The 23,924-nt window shown below is 38.5% G+C and overlaps 1 protein-coding gene across 4 annotated transcripts in view; it reads right to left on the bottom strand.

The window, feature by feature from the left end:
* Positions 1 to 23,924, bottom strand: part of NCOA2 (nuclear receptor coactivator 2) — a 190,139-nt gene that overhangs the window by 78,127 nt on the left and 88,088 nt on the right. For 2 of the 4 annotated variants that reach the window (XM_082292710.1, XM_082292712.1), the window contains exon 4: positions 13,777 to 13,874. The exons of 1 other annotated variant lie outside the window; for it this stretch is intronic. The gene's annotated coding sequence lies outside the window, so the exon portion shown is untranslated. The remainder of the gene's footprint in view (positions 1 to 13,776; positions 13,875 to 23,924) is intronic. One more of the 4 variants, XM_082292713.1, reaches the window with a different exon arrangement.

A 23,924-nucleotide genomic window follows, 5' to 3' on the forward strand; every position in this document is an offset into this window, starting at 1 on the left:
TTTCATTTTACCAAAAATATTTTTTTCACAGAACATTCTGAGGTGGAAAGGACCCACACGGATCACTGAGTCCAACTCTTAAGTGAATGGCCCATACCAGGATCAAACCCACAACCTTGGTGTGAATAACTCCATGCTCTGACCAGCTGAGCTGATCTCAGTATTTTTTTAACCAGTCTGCACAGAGAGTGGAGTCCTTCTCTTTTTTCTAGATATGAGTAAAGTTCCATGAGAAAGACTGTATCATGCCTGTACATATCGCTTCCATCTGGTCTTTGACATGAATGGTATCAGATTGTGTTTGAAAAATACCTTTTTCTCTACTGAGTCTATACATGCATATGCATATCTACATATATATCCATGCTGCTATTATTTTGAGAAGAACCCACTGTAAGCACAGCAAGAAGGCTGTGGTTCTATGGCAGAGCAGACACAAGGAGAAGATGTACCATCACAGCCTCCACCATGCTGCACTTGCTGCAGAGCTCCCAGTGACCTCATCAGGGCAATGGCAGAGCCACACCAGTGCCAACCTCGTTGCAGAGCATGAGACACCTACGGCAGTCTCCAGTGTGGTCTGTGACACCGGCTGCTCCTTAACAACTGTCTGTCTTCTCCAGTCCCAGCAGACATACACATCCTAATTTATCCGAGTACAAGGAGTAGCATATACACTCATAGATTAGGAGCTAAGCACTTCCTTGAAAATATACAATTTCACAAGTATCACAAATAAGAGCTCCAAGGAAGGTGTAAGATACTATTAAGGAAACTGACAATATTTAAAGAGAACATGTCTTTGTCAGTGGAGAGCTGGAACTGGCCTTGCAGCTCTGTTTCAGTGACTAAACTTTCCACTGACGAAGGTGAGAAAAAAATCATCAGCATGATGAAAGCTGTGCATTCCCAAGATCTGATCTCTGATCCAGACTCAGATGGTGACCTAAAGTTCAGAAGAACAATTAGGCTGGGGAATCCCTTCATTTCCTATGCTTCCTAAGTAAAACCTGAGAAATATAAGTCAGCTAACTATTTTTCTTGAGAAAAGCATAACAATTCACAAATACCTGTCAAACTTTCAACTGTCATCTTGTCACTCCCCTTGCCTCCCAAGAAGTAAGAAGGTAAGCATTTAGGGTGGGCACCACCCTCCAAAACCCCATCCTCCTCAAGAAAGCATACAGAAGCTGTTACTGACAGCTTTCCCATCTACTCTCTCAGACCTACTTCAAAGGGAAGTTTTATTTTTGTGGAAGCCAGAGTTTCATCTGTAGCTCCACCAATGCATAAATCAATTCTTGCATTCACAGTGATGCTAATCCGTGGAAATCCCACTAGGTCCACAGTATCAGCCTTTGAAGGACACATCATCTCCAACAATAAACTCTAAACTTTATCCTTCTGTATTAAGGGGAACAAAAGCAGTATCGTAATTACAAAACTAGCACTGTCTTGCTCCTTATTAAACACAGCAAACAGTTCGAAACAAATAATGTATGTACACATTTTATTTTGTTTGCACTTACAGGCTATTACATCTTTTTCTCAGCAGCATTATCAGTTTATTCTTAGAATAAGTTACCCATTTCTTTTTCACTCATCATAATTTATTTCTGGAAATCTACCACCTACTACCATGTTTGCTTTCTGTTCTCCCTTCTGTCTTAATTAAAAAGCATGTTCTATACCTCAAAGATTTTTATAGGCCATTTCTTTGTGTTGTATGTGACTGTGCTCCAGAGCAGGATGTAAAATCCAGAGTTAGGTGTCTCAGAAAGTGGAGAGCTGGACAGATGATATTGAAGCAATCTAAAAAATCCCAAAGGCTAAAATGAAAGTCACTCATCTGTATCTAGCACACAGTACTAAAATCAGAAGGATATGCTTCCAAACCCTGTCTCCCTAGGGATTTAGGGACTAACTGGATTAGTTAAAAGTTCTGGTATTCTTTTGGAATTCAGAAACCAAAATCCATTCCCTAGTTAGGAGAAATGAGGAGGAATCAGCTTTTAGAAGGTGTGAATAGACTCTTCTGTAAGCTATCAACTAAAACAGCTAGAAACTGAGCGGTGGAGATCCAGTTTCCTCTTCAGAGAGGGCTCCCAGGCCTGTATTTCCCACCAGGCAGGGCAGCCTCCTGGGTGCTAGGCCATCTGCCTGCCAAAACTGAATGTTTATGAAGCAAAGAGGGCAAGGCTGATTAACTCATGCAGCGCAGAAGGAGTCTTTAGATGTGTGGTCTATACCACTAAACTCACGAGTAAGTAGTTCAAACACTGTCTGAAGACACAGAGATTGAGGTTTAACTCCCTCAGGCTGAGGAGGGTAGCAAAGCTCCATCTCCCATTTCTCAGCAATGACTCCAACGAGTCAAAGAGGTGAGCACTCTCCCAGCTTCCTCATGTCTTTTAAAAAGAAAGCAGCTGTTTTGCGTATTTTTCCATGAGCTAATTCACAACCAAGACCAATGCATAGCACTAGATGAAGAACTCTAGAGGGTTTAGGTACCTCCACAAAATTAATGTGGCTCAAGCAAGAAACTAAAACCCCATTTTTCTGAAGAAAGTACCTCTGAGCACACATAGTACCAAGGAGCAGGACCCTAGGAAATTTCCAAGCAAGAAATAGAAAATGTCATGAATTTTGATTGAATTGCTGGATAAATTTTAGACACAGAAATAAACATCTGTGGGTTGAAGCAGCTAAATTGCATATAATGCTTTTTGGCTTCTGCCTTAACTTCATACATATTAATTTATCTGTATCAAAATGTCTTGGTTATTAATTATTACCAACAGTTTTATACTACACAAATATTCATAACACATATAACATATTGAATGATAATTCATATAATTCAATATTTTGACAAGATAATTTAAGAATTTTTAAAGCACTTCTAGATATTCCCAGGTTCCTGAACCATTCATATAACTTCTCAGATCAGAAAACAGAAATCCCACATTTGAAGTCTGAATTTTTCCAGGAAACATGACAATTCAAAACTAAAGACACTATGAGTAGAATGACAAGTCAGAGACTTGAAGTTTTACTCCAGTAAACTTCCCCTTGAGGGAACTACCTTAGATTAGAAAGCAGCATTCATCCTGCTCCTGATCTTTTTTCTACATCTCTTCAGGAATTTTCAGAAAGAAGAAAGATAAAGAAATTAAAGCATTTGATCCATTCAATGTGTTACAAGTAGTGGAAATGTACTATCAGCCCTACCACACAAAAATACAAAAATCAAGAAAAAGTTAAGGGTTATTTAGCAAGGTATAGATAAAGGATTAACCAAATTGTGAATCAGCAAAAACAAAACCAGCAGTAATCACTGCTTTGAGGAGAGAAAGATACATGCTTGATAAAGAAAAAACCAGCATCATGATATATCAGATACTGAACTAAATCAATTTTATTTTAAAAGAAATTGTCTTACAAAGTTAAACTTGAATGCATGTCTTGCAGAATGACTTGTCATGCAAGACCAGGCACTCCCTTTTTCATTGTGTAAGTTGTTTGAGAGCTGTACTGCACTCCAAAAAACAAACATCCCGCTGTAGAACTGGTATTTTGCCTTCAGTGGTGGTACCAGATTTTTCTACTCAATACATGTTATGTTTTTTCCATGTGTCCGACCCCAACAAAACACCAAAACTACAACAATAACTAAGAGCTGAACTTCTAATGCTGGCTAAGATGCTACTCAAGCTTCAGTTCCACTGGGTGTAAATGAGCAATAGAGCAATGGAAAGATAAATACACTCAGTGTAACATTTTCCTACAAGGAAGGAGATAATTAGAGAATCAGAATTATTATTACTAAAAATACCTAATTTTACTCTCCTACTGATGACCCATACCAACAAGGCATCCCAGGTAACTTAACACATTTTTCCTATTTATATTTAAGATCCGAAGTACATTTTCCTTCTGTTTCCATTTCATTACCACAGGCCAAATCATCCAAAATACTTGTAAAAAAAACCTGGCTAATTATTCCAATTGTTACTTGTAAATCACAAACACTGAAAAATTAAATTAAAAAACTTTAGGATAGTACATATTAGTAATTAAATTCATTGACACCTAACCAGTTTCTACCAGATGTTGGGTGACTGAAACAAAAGAACCTGAAATATGCCTAAATTCTCTTTTCTTTTTTTTTTTGTTTTTGTTGTTATCAGTAATAAAACAATAGTCTCTGCTCTTGTCGTAACGGCACATCCTCCTTTACATCCTCTATCAGCAACTGCTAAAGTTGGAGTACACAGAGAGACTTCACCTAATTATAAAGCAATAGTAAACATCCATCTTCCAAATGGGAAAGAAAAACAGAGGCACCATGAAGCAGGAGACAGGAAAATATCTAGCACAAATCACTTGTGTGAATTTTTACATCTCTTCAACTCCTCAAATGCCACGAAGGAAAATGGCATGCAGAGTAAGCCTTCCAACACTGATCCTCAGCATCAGTGAATTCAGTTAATCCAGAGTCAATGTAGAAGAAGATAATGTGCATTTTATCTCTTATCAGAGCAGGCCATCTTCCAAACAAGGCCTGTTAAACTGTCAGATTTATTATAAGCCTAACAAATGCAGTTAAAGAATAAATGAGGATTACACCTTCAAAGCTGCTATTTCAACCTGAAAAGTAGCAAACAAAAGGTAAAGTACCATATCGTGGACAATCAGGTAGCAATACTATACTACCACCCTTCCAGCCCACCAACACATGAAGCTACTGTACATATAACTGATACAGATCGAAGAGATTTACTGAAGTCAGTGTTTTATTGAGTAACAAACAGAAAAAATACTGTTTACTGACCAAAAATACTGCAAGTCAGTGAATTTTTTTTCTCTAACAGCTAATTTGAAAAAATTTTTTTCTAACAGCTAATTTGAGAAAAAAACAGCTTATAATTCTGTGGTTAATTGTTTACTCAAACATACAGCCATTATAATTCATCCTTTTTTCCTGTGAAGTTGCCATGACTAGAAAGCTTTCTATCTCAGTTTCAAAATTACAAATGTACTCTGTGTAACAATAATTCTGGTAGAAACCAGAGGAAAGCTGGAAGTCACATGCCAGTTCTGATTCTTCACATTTTTTCCTGCTTATGAACTCTTTTTGCACTGGCTTCATTTCAGAATTGGAAAATATTTAATATTGATACATACTGCAATCTTCAACCCTTTCGAAGAAGGCAATGCTTGCTAGCCACTTTCCCAGGCCTCCAAAGGAAATCGCTGTCAGAGGCAGGATAAGATACCAGATCAGAGGGGGGGGTGGGTTACTGGAGCCTAAGGCCGACCTTTCCCTGGTCAGCCACAGCAGTTCAGGAGGAAGGGTTGCTTTGACTCCCAGCACATCCATTGTTGTAGCACCTGTCAGAGTCCCAGGCAGTGAGCTGAGCCTGCCCGCCCCACACGCTGCACTGCATTTGGAGAGGCTCAGCCTTTTCGCACACAAACTTGCTTGGCGTAGGTATTTCGACAGATCCAGTGAGACAGGAATAAGGGTTTGAAAATGAATAAAAAAACAAGAGGTGAAAATCAAGGGAAATAAAGGAACAAGGAAAAAAAGATTGCATTGTCTGGTAAAATTAGATAGAAGCAAAAGATCCACTACTAAGAAGTGTGACAGAGAAGAAAGTTAGAGATATATTAAACACTCGTCCTGAATCCCTGGTGTAAGCAAGCCACATGTTCAACAACCAACTTACGGTATACCTGACGTATACCTGTCCTACCTGGAACCCCAAACAAAACAATGCCAATCTGTCAAAATAAACAAGATGCCCAATACCTTGGTTGGCAATAGTAACCTCGCATCAAAAACATAAACTAATTTATGTAAGGGTATGCTTTTTTCTCAAAACAGCACTACCACTTTTACTATAGATGAAACTCTCTAAAACTTCTGCACCCTACAACAGCCACACAGTACGAAGCAAAATTAGGAAACAGAGTTTCTACAAGGAAGGTGATAGCAGCAAGCTGAAAGACTCTAATCACCTTTAAAGGATGTGTACTAAAATCTGACATGCACCTGTAGCCCTTTCTATCTTTTCTAGTTTTTATGTTTTAAAGACAATCTATTACAGGTAACATTAAAACAAGATTTATGGCAGTATTTACTAAACTCTACTTTATTCTTCAACTCCATGAACTATAACTAGGGAAAGAAACATAATTTACTTGGAAATGCCATTGAGCCCATGTATAAAAGAACTGAAAACTGGCTCCAACACCTACTACTCACATTTTTAAGCTGAAGGCTCCTTCCTCAGTCTTTCCCCTTACTCCTGTGTAATGGCTTTAGTGTGGTGTATTAGACAGTAAGAAGACAACATATTCCATTTGCAGCCTGAAAGCCAATAATGCTCATGAATTTTTTACCTGACAGACACTTCAAGATGCCACTGGGAAGATCGTCTAATAAACACATTAGGCTGCAAATGGGCAGCAGCAGCTCTTTAACACATGCTGTAACAATCAAATAAATGGCTAACATTAATGTTGAGTGTTACAGACTGGGATTTAATATGACTTTCTGTAAAATCCACCTACATCCTGAAGGAGAAAGAGGTTTTTCTCAGCTACTCAAACCCACAGGTTTAAGAAACCCCCAGTTCTGCTTGAGACTTTGCCAAAACCTCTCCAGACTGACCCCAGCACTGTAGGATGGCTCCTGCCTTCTGTATTCCCATAGGCTAAGGCTCTTAACTGAGCCACTCACTCAGCTGCTTATGGATTAGGCTACGTCAGCACCTCTAATATGCCCAGGAATAGAAAAACCAGGCTCTAATAAAACAACAGCAAAAAAATATCAGAAGAAGGAAGTACCTTTTTTTTTTTTCTTAATACACAACAGGATTGCTTAATCTCTACTTTTAAAGAGGAAAAGATCCGTTTTCATCAAAACATCATCAAAGAGGAGGCAGGTGGTACTACTGAAAAAAACCTTCAAGACTCTGTGTTGCAATTTCAGGTCTGGGATTCTGTTTCTCTAGTTATTAAGAACTGTTTGTGCTTCTTAATACTCAAGGACAAAAAAAATGTAGGTTAATATCACTAAAGCTTCCCTTTAAACACCAAATTAAAAAACCAAAATACAATGCCAGAATGTACATATACATGTATATATGCCAGTCACTCTTACATCCTTTCGTTTGTATTAGGTAGGTAGCTAAGTTAAAAAAAACAAAACAAAACAGAAGTTATTTTAAATCCATTTAGCCTTCTATGATGAATTTAATAAGTATTACACTATGGCTGCAAAAAATATTAAGCCTGCAAGCATTTTCACTGGAAAAGGAGTCCAAATTCCCACATAAGTTGTTTATTTAATCTAGATTTTTCTCTTATAGTTCACAATTATTAAGAACTTATGTGACTGATTTTGAAGCCTAGTATTTCATATCTACTGTGATTTAAAATAGAACTCTGTGAATAGCATAGCTGATAAATGAAGCAAATCTAACAACACAGAAAAGGATAATATTGTAGGAAACTTTGTATTTAAACAGCTTTCATTTCCAGTTGATGATACTTCTGGAACAGTGAGTTAAGCATATTTTAACTCCTACTGAATCTTCTCTGCCAATCTCAGTTTCAAAACTGTTTTGTCCACTTACATTCCCACACCAACTTTCCTCCCCAAAAACCACCAAAGAGCAAGGAGAAAATCAGACTAGAGAGAGGGAAAGAATGGAATAACTCTCATAAGCATAAGGCACTGTGGAAAAACTCAAATCCAGGAATGTTTTCTAATCTCATAAATATAACTGACACATATGTATACATTACTTACAACACCATAACGCTTATACAGTTTGGTGTGATTTTCAAGACACCTATCTTAGCGATGAGAAAAATACGACCAATCACGTGAACAGGGGCATTTACACATCTCTGTAATGTGGCCTACACTAGGATTTCACTCAACTGCCTGTCCAACACCAGTCTGTTTACATTAGATAAAACATATTCTGTTGATAAAAAGCTCAGGAAACATGGTTCTGTAGAGGTAAAAAGTAAAAAGTAGAGGGCAAGCCAAACAGAAACACAGCGTGTTTCCAGATAAGGTGTATACAGTAAGTAACATGTAGAGTTACAGGACCTACACACACAGATATTAAACCTATCATATTTGAATTTGAGTTCCGTCATTTATCAATCTGAGTTTCAATGACTTCACACAGCTAGAGAGGTGTTGCTCCTCCTGGTCACTAGGACCAGCTTAGCATGTCTGCACACTCAGGTGCAATGTGATGTGCAACCCAGGCTTGACTGGAGCTTCAGCAAGAGATGCTTATGTTGCATGCCACCTTTCACATCTCTAACCTGGCCATCAAAATAATGTTCCTTCAGTACCAGAGTAGATACTGAAGTGCAACAAAAGGTTCAGTAAGATTATTGCTTTCAGTAAGAGTAAGTCCAACTCTTATGTGTCTTCTCTGGCGCCTCATCAAAAATTAAACTCATGTTTTCAATTTCCACATACCTGCAGCACCAAGAGGGTTTACTTTTCTTTTCTACCCAACCCCCCATTACTAGGAAGCATACTGAAACTTCAGGCCATTCTTTTGAATGCCAAGCACTGAATTAAAACTCTTAAGTTGCAGGAAGTGGACCTAAACATTATCTATAATATTTCTACACATTTTGATACTGCTGTCATGGTGGAAGAATAACCCACTGCACACATATGTACAATGCTCCACACTTCCTTCTGTAATACTGAGATGCTCTCATAAGCATGAATTTCATTTAACAGTGTATAATAATAAACTTTCAAATTAAGAATCAAGAATTCAAGCTGCTTTGTTCCTAAAAGTTGCAAGTTAACAGTAGTCTGAAGTCAAACATACCTATATTCAAGTTAAACAAAGGGTAGTACTCAGCTCCACAAAAGGCCACAGTCACAGTAACTTTAACAGGTGGCTATGAGGTGGACTTCACTTTGATGTCCTCTGTGCCCCCAAGAAGTTTCGAGTGCTGCACCACTTGTTTAAATTGTATACCCAAATTATCCTTTCACTACAGTGCCCAGTACAGCTTTCCCATCCTCTTTGTCTCTGAAATGCATTTGGAGTGTCTGTCCTGGAAAACTCAGTGTCCTCAGCCTATGATGGCTTGCTGGACCCTGGTCCCAGAGGGTGCCTGCCTAGTGGCAAGGATGTGGTTCCGGATGTTATGGGAGAGACCAGATGGAGTTTGGCCTCTATTCCTATCCCGTATTTGTAGGAACAGGTAGATTCCCTCAGCAGGTGCTTCCTGCTGATAGTGGTATGCATGCCAGTATCATCCATTTATACTGGAGCAGCAGCGTAAGAGTTGGGAAGTAGAAAAAGCTTTTTTCTTAATAAAGCTGGAAGAGCAACCAATTTAATACACGCTTTTTGAGAGAATACAGCTACATGCATGAAAGATTATGCTTGTATCTCCTCCCAACACGCAGAATTACAGTTTTTACTTAAAACAGGTATCTGTTAGATGGACGCTAAACTCTTGGCAAAACCATTGCGAGTGCTAACTAAGCACATTGTTACTAAGCACAAAAGTTAAAGCTACCAAATTATGCCAGAGCCACACACGAGTGGCTTACAAAGTATGATTAACTTGATGCTCTTAATACATCCATGAGTTCAAAAACTTATCTGTGAACATGAATAACAGTTACTAATAACTTCAAATTTCATGTTGGTCTTCATTTTATTTGCTTAAGTAAAATACTTGAACCAGCAATAACAGAAGAAGATGAAAGTTTGATTGCCATTTTAAAGCACTTAAAAGCATTAAACTCATAAAAATGTTGTTGCTTTACTTAGTCAACTGCCAAGAAATAAAATCTGATGAACACCAGCTTTGTAGTCATTTGTGTCTATGTGTATATACACACGCACATATATATGAATACAGGCTGTGACCAAATAAAACATTCATAGAAATGGCTATATGAATCAAACAAAAGAAACAGTTAGTTAGTGACTAATCTGTCATGGAAGCTAATAGCAGATATCTTGGAAGAAGGTACAGGGCAGCTGTAGAATGTTCCTTCCCCCCTATCTGCTTTCTGTCTCTGACAATCAGTGGTACAAGCTTAGCTGCTGTGTTGCTGTGCCTCCTCCTCCCTCTGAACCTATCTTCAGTGGTGCCTAATTCCGTCTTAAATCCATATATACCTTTGGCCTCCACAATGCTTACAGGCAACACCCTACAAGCTTTACAACAGTTCTCTATAAGCTCCCCAAAGCAGAAATGACACTGTAAAAAAATGGAACAGTTCTATGGGGACGCTATGACTCAACTGAAATAAATCAGAATTTTATCACTGACTTTACTGAAGCTTCGATTTTCCTCCTAGTCTACTAGAAGATGTCAAACTGTTATTTCTCTCTTTTGTAGGTCATAAATCACTCCATGGGCCTGAAAATCTATGCTTGTATCCTGCAGCCCAAAGAAAACAAGATTACTCTACTATTAAAGCCGAATGCTAATAATGAACCTTTTTATTCTCTCTGTAAAAATAAACTAGAATTATTTTTTGTTAATAATTAAACAGTTTATGATAAAGAAGACTCACAAGTGCTAAGAAAGAATGTCTATTCCAAGTATTTTTAATTTTGGATTGTAATGGAATATAATTACTAAAGAGAGGAACACCCACTACATTCATAGAAGGAGCTACCAGAAGTCTGCAATACACTGCCTCAAAGCAAAAAATAACACACATTTATAACTACTTGGACTGAACACCTGGAAAAACTTCAGGAAAAGGACCAAAAATAATTTTATTCCATGCAGTTCTAACAGAAGTTTCTTCATGAGAATCTTGGGTTGCTCAATCACAACAGCCTATGCTATCAGGAATGGAAAATCACAGCAGTACAACATCCTGATGAAGTTTGTTTAGGGACAGCATGCATAGGAGAAAATTAAATGGAAACAGCAAAGAGGAGATACAGGTACAACACACATTGCAAATGAAATGCATTTATCATAAACTTCTGGTTTGAATCTTCATTTACAATTTTCACCCAATTCCTGCACTGTTCCTTATGTTCTGTATACTCACAACCCAGACAGCCCTCCCAAAAGGCCCCACTGTACACCTTCAGCTATCAGGGAAACTACATAGGGATCAGCGTCAGACTCCTGGGTACTGAGAGCAGCCCACTTCTGAAAGACACAGGCTTTCACATCTTACGCCTCACCTCCAGAGACCAAAGCTTTACCTGCTAATAATAATTTTTAGTCCACTTCAGGCATCCTTCTAGGCCTGCCACAGATGAATGTAAGCAGTAAGAGAAGCTAAGGAGGAATGCAGGCAGTAAGATGACTCCGCGGGATTTCCTCCCAAGTACAGTGATTATCAACTTACAAACACCTTTCTCATTTACTCAGCTCTAACAGCTTGGCTTGTAGATCCAGTCCTCAGTCCTTAACTCAGCTTTCTTATTACAGTTACGGGGCTATTATATAGTAATGTGCTAACAAACTTATTCCACTTAATAAAGTAGATTCTGAGAAAAAATGTTTTCACACCTCCCCTCATTCTTTTCTATGACTAGCCTAAATAAATAAATAAATAAAATCTAACTATAAAATCTAACCAGAGAGTTGACTTCCTAATGATGTTTATTATTAAAAATCGTTCTAAGAACTCTGGAGTGAAAAGAAACATTTCAAAGTACACCTGTAGTTCACACTTTCCAAGAAGGAGTTTTTTCTTGCAGTATGGTATATTTTGCAGTCATACCTTCCCTCCTTCCTGGCACAAGAAATTTCCCTTACAGAGAAGACAACAAAACGCAGGGGGGGAAGGAAGAGAGCAACACCTTTCTGAACATTACCGGTGTAACCCTGTTGACTACAGAAGCATACATGATTTGGTGAAGTGGGCAAACAAAATTACTCTGATCAAAGACAGTTTTATATGTGCTAGATACAATAATTCTGTAAGAAATTGCTCATGAAAGAAAACACCCCAACTTGAGTTCTGTGAGAACACAGAGCCACCTGAAGAACATAGTCTACACAAAAGGTTGATTCTGTTCAAATTTCCCCCCCCCCCTTAATACATCCTAAAAGGCATCAGGGAAATAAAAATGACTGTACAAGAAGCAAAAATTTATTTTTCTACAAAACATAGGTGGCAACATATCAGTAAGCACTACTCAGCCCCCACTATCTTGTTAGATCTTCTGTAATGAAATAAAGGAAGAAAACACAAGACGCAGAGAGGAAGTTTCATTGTTCTTGTGGCTTCGACATTTGGTGCCGTGAACGTGACAGGCTCTCAAGCCTCTACTCAACGGCACCGCCTGCCCCAGGCCTCTGTACCAAAATGTTACTATGCTGCAATTAAAATAATCAAACCAAGACAAAAGAGAACAAGCAAATAAATAGTGCAAACTTGTTTACGTTTCTGGCTCTGCCCTCACAGTATGAAATAAAGTCTCTTCAAACACAAACTACGTTAATTTAAAAAACAATTAATATTTTCCTTTCTCCCTCCTATCTCAAAGTAGCATGAGTTTTTCAAAGTCCAAAAGAAAATAAACTAAGGCATTTCCTGTATGAATTTAGTTAATTATTAAACTGATTACTAAGCAGGATAGTCACGACCACTTTTTCAATATGAATCTGGGAAAACACACTTTTAGCAAACTGCCAGTGCACTGCAGTAATGACTGATCATATGCATCCTCTCAACCCAGCCCTTAACTTTGGAGGCAGATTTCTAAAGCAATGACAACCAGCACTCCTGTGCAAATCCAAACGCTTAATTTTATCTTCTTTTTTTGTGGTCCAGGATTAGTATTACTGCTGTGATTTAAGGAGAAACACTGGGCTTAATGCTGTGTATGAGAGGAAAATAAAATCAACAAGCCTGCAATAACTTCCCAGGCTGGGGAGACAGCATACTGTCTTCACTTTACTACAAGTAACTACCAGTAACCTTTTTGAGGGGGATATTATCAGTTAATTAATCTGCAATATTAAATGCTGTCCTCCCAAGGTTAAAAGAAAGGTAAATACTGCCAAGATATTTAATGACATCATCATGCATAACCATGAGATAAATACGAGGTCTGAAGATTAACTGAATGTCACTCTGTTTATACGATCATGCAAAGAAAACTATTAAGATCAGAGAATAGAGAAAGTTATATAACAACTACCAATGTTTCAGTGTGTTTTGTCTACTCAAATCCTTGGTCAGAAAGAGAAAGCTTTTTTGCAAAAATGTCTCACTCTGACATACTTCGTACTTTTTCATGTGCATATAAATTACTGAATATCGAATAGTAATTACTGCAATGAAAAAGACACTCTCAGGCTCCACCTCCTTTTGACAGTGGGAAAATATAGATGGGTTTGTGTATTATTCTGGATGCCAGAAAACTTGCTTACAAAAATATTTCCTGTGCACTAAGATATATTTAGCCTCATAAACCCATAAAACTGTCACAGGCAACCACAAGTACACCTGTAGCCATTAAAACGGGGGAGGGGGGGAGGGAACAACAGAAACTGCAGACTCAAATTTACATTATTTCTTTGCAATTGTTATTTGGAAACATTATCTTTAAACTCTCTTACTCAAACAGAAATTAGCTGTTCCTCCCACTCCCCCAAACCAACACCCCCTTGCCCTCCTGCACCCCCAACATCCAGACACCTGCGATGCACACAGGAACACAAATACATGCAAAGAGAAAGCACTAACAATGAAGTCACAGCACTTCAGAAACACACCTTGTCGTCTTCCAGCCTTTACAGATGAAGGCAGATCTCATTAGTTTTTCTGCGTCTTCAGATCAAGATGTAGATAAATCCCCCATCCATCACACTGGCTTTTTATTAAAAATGGGAAAGGAAAAACAAAAAAAAAAAAAAAGGGAGACGATTACCAGTAAATTTACAGCCTTAAAAATATCAGCTCTCCATTATCCCAAAGCAGTGTTATGTCTTGATGTAAACCAAAGCACATGCTGAGTGAGGACGTGCGCACACAGCAGCTTATCATCTCTGTCATCTGCTTCTAATGACAGCTGACAAACTGGCCACGCTAATCCTTCCCTAACTGCTGATCAGAGAGATCCCCCTTTGACAATCCAGCATGGTGGAGTACTCGAAAATTCCTCCTGCTTCTGTTCTGTTGCTGCTCTAAAAAGCAGTTTCCTTTTCATTGAGATAATAGCCTTTTCTGCAGTCACGTGGCACCCGGGCTACATTAGCAGAGCTTGATGATAACAGAGAAACTCCCCTCCCTCCCTTCTGCTGATTCTAAGTGTACGACTCCTGAAGAAACCCAAACCTGGCACACTTGAAATCATTTTGCATCTTCCTCTGTTAAAAAAGAAAATGTGCTGTCGATGGGGAAGAGGAATATATGGGCTCTCTCTACTTCTTGCACCAAAACTAATTACTGAATACATTTTTAGGCAGGGCCTTTGTTGGGGCACACACACTGGTCATAAACATGTCATATGAGACTAAACTGAATATTAAGCATGCTTAATACTGAGTATCTGGCATGCTAGAATTATTCGTCTTCCCCTAGAGTACTTTAATTTTTTGCCTGTAATTTTAGCACTGCTGCAATAAATACTCTTCTCTCAGCAACAACCTATGGTTCAACTCCTCCCAGCACCCAACTCTCCTGCAAATGCAAAAAGCACAAATAACAAATGACCCACACTACAAACTCCAGTGTCAGTGCTTCTATATATATTTTTTTTAAGTGACATCATTTATCTTGCTTTAACTCAGTATCATGACAAGTATCTTAAGCATTTTTTAAATACATTGTCCAGTGGAGAAACCTTCTTAAGCTTTAGCTTCAGAGTTCCCTCCTGAATGCCAAGCTTCAGGCGGGTTTGCACCTCACCATTCGGAAGTTTTCCTGCTTGTAAAAGGCAAAGTACACATACAGCCATAGTGCTCTGTCCTGCCTTCACTGAAATAGTTCACAGACTGAAAGAACAAGCCTTTCCTCTTCTGCATTAGCACACCATTTCCCTATTACCTTGGCACACAGCATAAAGATACCCAATTTACTCTCCCAAGCTCTGTCCACCTCTGACAGCACTGGGCAGTAAAGCTGGGCACAGACCACCGTAGCCTCACCCAGACATTCAGTTGTTAGGATTTGCAAACTATTTAAGAAAGCTGTGGATTAAGCACTGCAAAATAAATGTCAAGCCCACAGAACAACTTTTGCAGTTTTGTAGCTGCTCTTTTCTTATATGATCAAGAAATAAGACTTATCTCCTTTTACTTTAGGGTAGGTATTAGAATAAAGGTTCTTCACCCTGAGGGTGGTGGGCACAGGCTCCCCAGGGAAGTGGTCAGAGCACCAAGCCTGACAGAGTTCAAGAAGTGTTTGGACAATGCTCTCAGGCACATGGTGTGACTCTTAGGGATGGTGCTGTGCAGGGCCAGGAGGTGGACTCAATGATCCTTGTGGATCCTTCCAACTCAGTGAACTCTGTGATTCCTTCTATTTCCATCTTTTCCCATTATGCCACTTCATTCTCCTTAAGACGATCATAAACTTACGTTTTTTCCAGAAACTAGAAAACAGTGTTCGAGACTGTGGTTGTACTTCCAGGAAAATAAAATGGAAATTGTGAAGAAATAGTGGCTATCCTGTACCTACCATCTTTGCCAATGCTACGCCACCACCCTTTCTGTTTACCCCTCTTCCTAAGGACAGCTCTTCTCAGGAAAGCAGCCCTGCCCAAGGCTCTGGGGAAACCTGCTCCAACGCTGTGATCAATGCTATGAGCTGAGGCCCAACCTTTCTGCAGCAGAGGAGCTGAAAATTAAATGGGAACGAGGCCCCTTCTGCAGCAGCATGAATCCTATTTTCTACTCTTCCTGCTTCCATGCTATAGAAGGAATCTGTGAGAAAGATCCTCAGTCCAGGAAGAAATAATCTGGTTCCATAAGGAGACTATGTTCAGCAGAAAAACATATTCATAGTAAATTGAGGTGGCTTATTTTTCCCAGTCCTTTCTCAGTATATCCTTCCATCTCAAAGCACTACACTGCATAGGGTAAGCAAAATGAACATTATTTGGAGCTACGTACAACTTTTAGCCCAACAGAACAGGAACTGCTTTGCAATCTTAACTTTCTTTTATCTTATTTGCATTTTCCATACAAATTCCTTAGCTAAAGAAAATGCATCAAGCATACTGGTTAAATTGGAAAATGATACAAATAGGACAAAACCTGAAGATTATGGAGAACATCTCTGATATGCAAGAAAATATATTAACAGTCACCAGAAGGAAAATGAGCTTTCACAAGAATGCACACACAAAAAACACTTCACTTGTGAAGTACAAATCTAAGGAAACCATTAAAAATGGGAGCATTCCAGTCAGATACCATAGCTAGAACTATACTGGTAATATTTACAGGAATCATAAAATGAGAAAAGTCAAAACAATATGGTGAGCACAAACACAGTAATCACAGTGTTAAGGGAAGAGTTATGTGTAAATAAAATGAGGTAACAGAAAAGAGTCACTGTAGCAATAAAATAGGCTGAAAAAGGAGTGGAAGTACACAGATGTTGTTAAAAAGATTGCTTAGTGAAGAACAGTATAGAGAGAAAGCTAATGGAGAAGTGGGAACATCCCACTGCAGTGTACACTGTTTTTAGACAAAAAGGGGAAGAAGAAATGAATTAAAAAATATTCCTGACAGAAAAACACTGCTCTAAATGGGAGCAAGGGAACATGCAACAGCAAAGAAGGAAAGGCTCTTTGGCTTTATCAGGGAGTGAATACATGCTTCCAATGACATGACAGAGTTGTTGCTACCTTTTAAATAGTTTCACAGGAACCATACATTTAATTTAGGGATGAGCAGGTGACCTTCAAAACTAACTCTCACATTAGAGATTTTTTCATGTTAGGATAAGACACAGCAGAAGAGGTTCACAGCAGAGGGGTTCACCTAAGTTTTCTCTAAGAAATGTATCTCATAAATACTTCATTTTCTTTGCCCAGCCACAGGTGACTTTGCAGTAGACATGGGGAAGATGCACTTTCACTAAAACGTTGACAAATTACATTCTAGCATGATCAAGTAATTAAAACTGATAAACAGAACACTGCTTTCAGTGCATGCATTTCAGAGTTTTCTTAAGCTTATGTTTTCTTTTTCTTCCTTTATTTTTTCTTAAGAAAGAGTGAATCAGGCAGAAACAGGACATACCACAACAATCTGGTGTTCTTTGCCCTTCTAACACACCCACACCTGAGGCAAGGACTGGTAAAGCCATCTCTAAACATCATTTCAGTCTTTTTCATTCCAAACCATAACTTTTAGTCCTTTCTCTCACTCTGTACACCATACCCAGGAGGATGAAATTCCATCCTCACAATCCCTTCAATCCTCTCAGTTTGGAGTAGCCAAAGGGGTACCCAAATTGACAGCTATAGTCACAGCCCTCATTTGCAAAATAGCAAGACATTTCAAATTGTGTTTGTAAGATTCCAAAGCTGACTCACTAGGCTTTATTCAAGGCTAGAGGCGACTGACTTTTGGGAAAGCTGACTGCACAGCATTAAGTCTCACTCCTTGTGAGAAAGACTGGAAGGACACTGCACCAGCATAGAGAACAACCAAAACCAATTAGGACTGACGGCTAAGATTCAGAATAAGGATATTATTGCTGAGATCAAGAACAAAGACAGTGCAGTGATTTGCATGTGTTACATTTCAATAAATGTAGAAGCAAACATACAGTTTTCAAATATTAGGGGTGTTTTTTAAACTCTTCCATCTGAACACTAACAAAAAAAATATTGGGTTTTCAAGTCAAAACTGAAAACCTGTTGACTTACATATCAATGACATTGATGTTTTATCAGTTTAGAACTCCTAATTCACCACTACTTGAAAACTAAGGTTCTTCCTTTCACTAGCTGAGGAAAAATAAATAGGATACTGTAGATAAATCTAGTTTTCCTGACCTTTGCATCTCCTCTTGAAGGGCACAGGAATTGCATCAAATGTACTTCCACTGGAATTTGTTGCATCTGGGATTGCTCACAGTCAGTCTCTGTATTAGCAGTACATGCACCGACAGTGTTAAGAATCTTCTGATTTCTGTCCATATGAGGCAATGAAAAGACACTCCCTGCTCTCTCAACCTCTTAGATATTACTGCTGACTTCTCTTTGTAGCATGAAATGTCCATGCTTCTTGAAAACAGCTCATCAAGGCTCTCATAACTTCATAAACATGCACCCAGCCGTCCACTCAGAGCATTCCGTGTGCAAGTTTCTGCAATATTTAACTGGAGAATTCAATACTGAGGTGTGTGCCATATATAGCAATTAAGTTCTGCATGGGCATGTCCACTGACAATTGTGTTCTCTTTTTTTAAGACAAGTTTGATGACTATGGTTAATTGAAATTTTTGAGTAATGGTTGATGAGGATTTTTTTTTGTTTTTAATCTCTACTGCTTCACTCCTTTGCCTTTAATTAAGAAGGGATACAAGAGAAGAAAAAGGGGTTCTTTCAGTGCAATCTGGAAATGGTCAACTCCTGGCTCAGTTCTTTCTCCCACTGCAAACTAAAAAAGGGTGCTCTCCCCCGCTCAGAGCCTCTGAAGCAGGGTGCTTGCCAGTGCTCTCTATGGGTTACACACAGAGAGCTGCTCTCTGCTGGAAATGGGCCTCAACCCACAGAGAGAAGAGTTCAAGACCATTAGGTGCCTCCATCCGTGCTGACGCTACATGAGAGGAACTCAGCACAGGAAGTTGAGCAAGCAGAGAAAAGCAGAACCAGAATGGAAATACTACGGCATAGAAAAAAAATGTTGCATTAACACAATAAGTTACATAAATGTAATAACATCTACCAATGCTTTTTTAACAGAATGTAGTTAAGTTATGAAGAGTCTGGGATTTTTTAAAAAGAAATTACTTTATGCTCTACAGAATGTGCCTTCCAGTGAATATATTTTTAAAATCAGCTCAGACTCTTTATTTTACCTCATCTCAAAACAGAAGTACTTCTAACAGTAAGTACTTTTAACAGTAAAAGGTTCCCAAAATCTGCAGACTGACTGCTGGCAAGATTCAATGCCTGAGATTTGAATTAGACAAAAGTTTAAACTAGATAAAAGTCAGAAAAGAAAATGTTTATTATTAACAGCAAAACAAATCCATACTAATTAATCCAAAAACAAGGTAGGTTTTCTTTCATGTAGTCTTACCTATAAATAAAATATTTCTAAACGACATCATATGAATCAATCAAGGTAGAGGATTAAAGATGAAATAATTTAGTGAAATTTCAAGGTTTCTGATAACCACACAGGGCAGATCAGTGTAACACTCCAGCTGACCATAACAGCAACACTCTGTGAACTCAGCAAGATTTGATACATTGCCTGTGTTTCCCTTGAAACAGAAAGTTGCTGTGTTTAATGCAAGTGGGACCTCTATCTTTTAGTTCACGATACGGCAAATTATTCTGCCATACCTGGTGATGAATACTCAGGTCTTGGCACCTGATCTCTTTTTTAAGAGAAAACAAACATTTCCCAGGAAGTCGCAAAAATCTCATGTCTCATCAACGTTCAGCAGTCTTCTAGCTGCTAGTTGCTTGCAGACATTGCCTTGCATTTGAAAAGCTACTTCCCAAAAGAAGCAAGGAGGAAACACACAGAGACTGCATCTTGCAGATCCTGAAATTCTGGGCTTTCACATCCTTCCAAGAGACCTCAATGAAGAAAGGAGATGCTAGTTACAATTAATGTCATGTGGGAGAAACTGGAACACAGGGACAGCTGCTCTTTACAAATTTGAGAATACATGGTAAGCTAATTTAACGTTGCATCATCCACTCTCATCAAATCTTACAAGCACCTGAAGCAGAACTTAGTGATGCTGAGAGGTAAACAGTGATGATGAACAGCCAACATTGAGGACTGACCTCTTGCCTTAACCACTCAGGATGTGGTACATAGTAAAGAAAGGTCATGCTCCAAATTTTGGTATTATTAAACATCCAAAATATCAGTGGATGAAATGAGGTACAGAAGAGAAACTGAAGAAAGTTAGGTTTTCTATTAATAGTTTTCAAGCGGCAGTTTCTATCAGTACTAGACAGAACCATGTAACTTAACTGAGCCCAAGCACAAGTACTCCTGAGAACTGCAAGAGCTGACACTGATGAGAAAACCAAAAGCCAGAGACTACAGCCTATCAAATAAAACAAAAAGTGAAAGGAAAAGCAGGAGCAGTTGAAATTAATTTGACTTACAATAAAATTATTAAATACTCTGCTATGAAATAAATACCAACTTCAGGACAATTGGTCTGTGCTCTTTTTTATAATGAGGTAGATGTGACAAAATTGGCATTTAACTTTAGTATTGTGTAAATCAGAAACTTCAAATCCCACTTGTGAGAATAAAAGAGAAAAAAAACTCACAATGTGATAATTCAACAGCAATGAATGGAGGGTATTAAGGATTATTTAACATGACAGTTATGTGTTCAACAGAAACCAGACTTGCTCACTTATCTGACAAAAGCACAGGTTTGATGTAAGTGTCAGTAATAACAAATTACACCTCTAGAGCATGTAAGACAATACTCATTTCGTTTATGTAAAAAACCAATAAAATTTAGGTTTGCAGGTAAATATTTGCAGTAGAAACAAGACAATTCTTACAGAGACTTAATTCTGAGCAGGAATGCTACACAATACCAACTATCCCCCAGTGTGGTTAGCGCTGAATATTTAAGTCTATGATAAGAGGAAACATGTCAGAACTTGGGTCTACTGCTAACTCCTAAAAAGTCCAACACACTGAATTCCAAAACAGAAATCTGTTTACAACTTTACTTTATACTAGGTTTTCCCTAAAATCAACTGCAAGTAGGTTCATATGTAAGACTGAAGGGAAAAGCTGAGAAGCAGAATACTGCCCAATCATTTTAATCAGAAATACTTAGAATATATAGCAAATCCTGTCCCATCCTGAGGACTCCTACACATATTTATTTATGTCATATTGTACATCAGTATGAAAAAGTCAAACACAATCTTTGAAAATAGATGGCAGACACATTTCAACTGCTATCAGCTGCAAATAGCAGGCCTTACAGGTCTTCCCTCAATGTAAAATTAGTGATCCATACCCTGCTTACACACTTCAAATTTTCCACAAAAGCAATGTCAAAAGTATTTAGTGAAAATATCAACAATATGGACAGTGCATTTAATTTTGTTAAAGACTGCATCTGAGCATGTTGTACTGAAGCACAAAAAGATACAACGTCAGTTAATGAGGAGAAAAGTCAAATTTGGAAGAATACATGGATATTTCATTGCTTTCCTTTTGGCAAAGAGATTCCCATCTTTATCTTTCAAACGCATGGCTGTCATGACTCGTCTTGAAAAAGCAGTACTTGACAGTTCACAGGACTATTTCTTAAAACCATTAGCAAATAACCTTTAATATGAGAATTATGAGTAATTTAGATTTTTACAAATTGCCTGTCCCAGGTTCTTAAGAACCTACATTTTCTAAGCTTCAAGTTAATAATGTAACAATATATAATATTGTTTAAGCCATTTGTCTTGTGAAGCAAATATCCTTTTGAGAAGAAATCAGCCAAGCTGAAATTAACTGTCCTTTCTGCTGTGCAATTTCTTCCCCAAAACTAAAGAGAAAATAGGCAGGGCATGTAACATATCAAGACAAAAAGGGCTCAACGAAAACATTTTGCTGGCAGTTTTAACAGCAGTATGGCAAAGACAGAGATGATTTGAAATAATCTGGACATAAAGTCATATTTTCCCTTCAAAAGTCAGAAATTCAACCACAATACAACAGACAGTCAAAGCAACTGTGAGAGAACTGATGTGCTCTGCTTCCAAACTACACCTCCACCTGAGAAGTAGGATGCCCCAACAGGGCCACCTTAAACTCCAAGTGTATGACCACCACGGTTGTCCAAAGGCAATCCAGCTTTACTTGCTGAATAGTATTTCAAGACCATCTTGTGACTTTGTTCTGTGATGTGCATTTGTATCAACTCATTTGCAGATGACACTGCAGTGCTAGTTTTGAATGATAAAGCCATGTAGGGTCCTGGACATGGGAAGGTTGATTTTCTCTTTATGGCATATGTGACCAGCAGGTCAAGGGAGGTGATTTTCCCCTTCTACTCTGCTCTCATGACACTCCACCTGGAGTGCTGCATCCAGCTCTGTGGCCTCCAACACAGGGAAGGACACGGACCTTATGGATTGAGTCCAGAACAAGGCCACAAAGATCATCAGAGGGCTGGAGCACCTCTCCTGTAAAGATAGACTAAGAGAATTCAGCCTGGAGAAGAGACGTCTCCAGGAAACCTTAACCTTCCAGTGCCTCAAGAGCCCCTGAGGGAGGGACTCTTTACAAGGGCATGTAGCGACAGGACAAGAAGGAATGGCTTTAACCTGAAAGAGGGTAAATTCAGATTAGATATTGGGAAGAAATTCTTTACTATGAGAGTGGCAAGATGCTGGAACAAGCTGCTCAGAGAAGTTGTGGGTGCCCCATCCCTGGAAGTGTCCAAGGACAGGCTGGATGGGGCTCTGAGCAACCTGTTCTAGTGCAAGGTATTCCTGTCCATGCAAGGGAGTTGGAACAGGATGATCTGTAAGGTCACTTCCAACCAAAACTATTTTGTGATTCCATGATGCTATGGGAGTTGTGGGGTTTGGATGCTATTGTTTTGCAATAGCTACACAGACACTCTGATAACCACTCATATCTTTGAAAATGCTTCTAACTTAACTCAGCAGAGCCAAGGTTCAGGGACAATCACTTTACTCCCAGAAAAGAGCCTGACAGGAGTGGATACAATGTAATTTAAGTGAACTGAGGCCATGAATGAACACTAAAGGGAGCTTTGTTCTCAAACTGGTGTGATTCTCTTGATAAGCATGTTTGATACTGCATTTGCTTGCTGACAGTTACTTCTCAAAGAAAGTTAAGGTATTAGGGGGCTGCTGAAGGAATTTTTTTTTTCTTGAGAGGCTTTTGGAAAAAAAACTCCAAATTTTCCACTTTTTAAATTTTACATGGGAGGGGGTGCAACATACAATGATGACCATCCAGAAATGTAAGCCGTTCCAGATCAAAAGGAAAAGATATCTACAGTAAAATAAATTTTACAAACAATGCTGAGAAACCAATAAAGAAAGGCAAATTTATGTTCCTATCAGCCAAGAGAGATGCAATTTCTTAAATTACCCACTGCTTGGAGACTTTGGATTTAATGCAATTCTGAATACACTGGCTGTACAATTCCACATAAATGCACATACAGTTGCCACTGAGGGGCTCATGTCAGAACACTTTTTGAGAGGAGCAACAATGGAGAGCCCCCAGTGCAAGCAATAAATTATGTGTTGGAAATTAAGTAACAGGGTCAATTAAAATACCTCAGCTTTAGAAAAAACCAGGTAATACAAGACTACAGCTCCTGTCTGCAGTGCTGTTCTTCTCTACTAAAGTGTGGTTTTAAAAAAAATCCTGTGGTCTCAATATTATTTTATGACTTTAAATGTTTTGTAATGCAAGGGGGGAAAAACAGCAAAGGAAATACTGAGCTGGGTATCCCCTACGTAACATTGACACTATCGTTTGTATTAGCAACAGAGATTACTGAGAAGGATAAGGAGAAAGAAGTGACAAAGTACCCATTTAGGATTTAGGTTCTTAGGAAGCTTCCATGACACAGTATCCCTGCAACCTCTAATACATCACACTCACTAAATAGCTGTGCTATATGTAAATTACTTGATTTACATATATTAAATTACTTTTATAAATATATAGCCTGCAGTACCTCAGCATTCTTAAGAGTC

Source organism: Coloeus monedula, assembly GCF_965178545.1.
Source record: "Coloeus monedula genome assembly, chromosome: 1".
Lineage (NCBI taxonomy): Eukaryota > Metazoa > Chordata > Aves > Passeriformes > Corvidae > Coloeus > Coloeus monedula.